The 3,601-nt window shown below is 52.2% G+C and overlaps 1 pseudogene; it reads right to left on the bottom strand.

The window, feature by feature from the left end:
* Positions 1-818: 818 nt before the first annotated feature.
* On the bottom strand, positions 819-3,375 carry LOC119099225 (lethal(2)neighbour of tid protein-like; annotated as a pseudogene).
* Positions 3,376-3,601: the final 226 nt, after the last annotated feature.

Here is a 3,601-nt window from a genome sequence, read left to right as displayed (position 1 = left end):
CTCTCGTGCTGTTGGTCTGTCAACGTCTTACGGGGGCTGACGTTAACACGCAGGTCGTGACTTTTTGACCGGTTTTCCGCAGGTTTTGTGCTCGATTTTTGGAGCCAGCTGGGATGGTTTGCTGGAGTGAACAAACTGCAGCTGACGTCGTCGAAATGTACCGTGCAACAGCGCCAGCCATTTGGACTTGCTCGTATGTATTCAACCAATTCGCAGACCCTGTGTTGGCTTATCAGAAGCTCTTGCGCAGGAGGCTTGGACGTCAATTTGCAATATCTCTAAGACGAGGTCCATAAACAAAAACAAAAACGCAATTATTCTGCGCCAGCGATTCGGTCCTCGAAGACCTTTGCGGTAAATGGACGATAGCGTCTATCTAGAAACGTTAGCGCGGCATTACGTCTGTGGGAATCCAGAACGGCAACTGCGTGCTCTTCAGTGTTCTTTCCCCACTCAAGCAACACTTCTACGTCTTGCCATAGAGGACCAATTTGACTGGTTTGGTTTTGCAATGCTATGCCGCGCATCCGTTTCGCATCCTCTGATCTAGTCAGAAAGTTAACACTCAGAAACATGACTTTCTGGCCCCACACCAACCCATGCAATGCCAACACTGAGTCGCAGTTCTTTCGCGTCTCGAATCAATAACTGGACATCAATCGTCAAGCCCCACGTACTGTGCAACGTGCGAGCGCGCACATTAACCCCAATGACTTATAAGAGGACAGCTATTCAAATCCGTCAACGAGCTACGGCTCAGTGTTCCACACAAAATCCCAGCCACGTCACTATCCCTGGTCAAATACAAAATCCACAGATTTACCAACTTTATTGCGAGACTAGATACGGTCCACCCGACCCCCACCCCTTAACACGGCAACACCACGCCAGCGGCCACAGTGTAGTAACTCAGTGCCGAGCCCACGACTGCAGCGTGCCATTGTTCCCGGGTCCACACACCTGAAGGCACGTAACTGACGGCTGCACGTCACTGTTTGAGCTTGCGGACGCCGACCGGTGGCGCCACCTGCGCCAGCACGGCGCCCGTCCGCCAGAGGCCGCCCAGCAGCACCAGGTGGCAACAGTGAAGCGCCGCCGAGCTCAGCGGCGTCGACGGGTACGTGTTCCAGCATAGCTCGACCAGGCCCAGCATGCAGAGCCGCGTGGCCGTCGAGAAGTTGGCGCTCCAGAGCAGGTACGGCAGGCTGTGGTAGTACCACACGTAGAACTGGTAATGCAGCGAACGGCAGAAGACCATGCCCACCAGGTTGCACGTGAAGAGCGGCAGCAGCAGCAGCTGACAGCGAATCGCCGGGCCGTCGGCCGCCTGCAGGCGCGCGAAGCCCTCCAGAAAGCGGTACCAACGGCGGCGGGCGAACACTGCGCACGTGGACCACGTGTAGTGCTAGCAGGAGCGCGTGCAGCCGCCGGTCCAGGAACAGCGCCTCAGGCAACAGGCGCCAATTGACCGTCCACTGGTACTGGAACAACTCGACCCAGGTCGAACGCGCCGCGCACATACGCTATCGGGTTGGTAGCGAGGAACGGCGCGCCGAGCACGAGCTGCAGCGCGGCACAGATGGTCAGCTGGCGCGCGGCGCGGCCCAGCCCAGGCACGTGATGTAGGCCAGCAGCAGCGCCGGCGTCGAACAGCAGCACGTTCATCTTGATCGAGACGCCGAGTGAGAACAGCACGCTGCCCAGCGACCAGCGGCCGTCCATGAAGCAGTTTGATGCTGGCGTAAAGCAGCAGCATCGCTACCGGGTCGTTGAAGAGACGCAGGACATAGATGGAGTGGATGCGGTAGGAGGTAAGACTCATCATAAGCAGCATGTATGGGCGGGATCTTGCGGCTCCGCACGTAGATGCGACTAACCAGTGCCAGGTGGCCAGGTAATGACCATGAAAATGTACTGTGCAGCCTCATGTTTGGCGCCCTGCGCAGTGACATGGTACAGGCCGAGGGAAGACGTACACGAAGCCGGCCGGGTACACCAGCGGACCGGTGTCGCCGCTCAGGAGCGAGTAGTCCGAGTGTGCCATTCCACACGCCCTCCACCTCCTGCATGTAGGCGCGCCAGTCGATCTCTGTGTACTTGACGCGCTCGATCACGGCCACGTTGATGACGCACTCGGCGAGCAGTAGAAGCCCTGCCATTGGCACACAGCAGTCAGGGCTAAAGAGGTAGCGCTGCAGCTGGTCCGGCGAGAGGGCAGCCCGCAGGCGGCGCCACCGCGACGGCGCCCGCCGGGGCGGCATCGTGTGCTGCAAAACAGTGTCATGCTGTTTACAGTCAAGCATGACAACAAAACATACCTGATATCTATATCCTTACAAAATGGTTTCAGGTCAGATGAGATCAAAATGCTAAAGTTTCCAAGAGATGTAATGTGATACTTAGAATTCCGGGCTGACATAGTCTCAAATTACAAGTCTCACAATACCACCATTTCATAAATCTATTCAATTCTTGGACAACTGAATAGATATAATAAACAGTTTCTTCTTTAGATCCATCACTGGTGGAAACGTGCTTGTTGTGGTTGAGAGAACAGTGATAACAAGCCAAACATTATCATCATTATCCTCTAGGAAGTGATCACTGTGCTCTTGACTTGTGCTCATACTATTTTACTTGTACTCAAGTGGAAACTTGAGGAGGCTTAAGTAAGCAAAGCTGGTGCATAGTTAACATCAATCAGCACACTTAACGCAGGTCTGCAACCAACAGGATCTTGTTGAGTTTGCCATGTCTTACTGTCTGGATAATGTTTGCATATGCAACATACTATTAGGCCTTTGATATGCATCATAGCTGGTATCTGCACAACTCAAGCTAATCCAGATTGGAAAAACATGTTACTTTGAACATGGGAGCAGCTTTGCAGCAAAAAGTTAAGTATGATAATCTAAACATGGGAGCTTTGTAACAACAATTTCCCTGCATGTATATCAGTGTTTGGTGCAAGTTCCCATGAATTTCAGTGTAGAGTCAACATTTCAAGGAGCTGTGATGCTGCAGAAGTAACTTTGGGCAGAAATCCCACAAAAACATTTCTGCACAAAAATCATGCCAAAAATTGGGCACAATTTGGCCCGGCTTTTATTTCGCACATACATGCAGATAACAATCAGCGTGCGGACACAACTACAGTTGAAAATCACTTATGTTGGAAAACTGACCGAGGGCCTCCGAGGGCCAGATACGCAGGCGAATTGACGGCCAGCTTTTAGTAAGCAGCATGATACATCAGTAAAACAGTAAGCACTGAGGAAGATTAAAAGAGCTTACCAAACGGCGAAAAGGCGACACAGCCGACCACTGCTCTACCTAGCCCGCCGCAGTAGTAATGCGACCAGCCCGACGTTATCGGCTTGTGACTCTTCCCCAACTTTAGAGTTTACACGACATGGCCCAGCACACGGGACACGCGAAAGGTGAAGGCGCACCATGTATGAAACATTAGCGTCGTTAAGGGTCCCATATCACTACCAAATTTCCTTCCACCAAAGAATGCGTTCTTCAATCTTTATGCTTTCAGCAAAATGTTATCCAAAGCTCATAGATAATTATTTATTATCGGATAAAATCGTTTTCT

Source organism: Pollicipes pollicipes, unplaced genomic scaffold (genome assembly GCF_011947565.3).
Source record: "Pollicipes pollicipes isolate AB1234 unplaced genomic scaffold, Ppol_2.1 Scaffold_4740;HRSCAF=5597_pilon_pilon_pilon, whole genome shotgun sequence".
Taxonomy (NCBI): Eukaryota; Metazoa; Arthropoda; class Thecostraca; order Pollicipedomorpha; family Pollicipedidae; genus Pollicipes; species Pollicipes pollicipes.
This window is presented reverse-complemented; position numbering and strand designations above follow the sequence as displayed.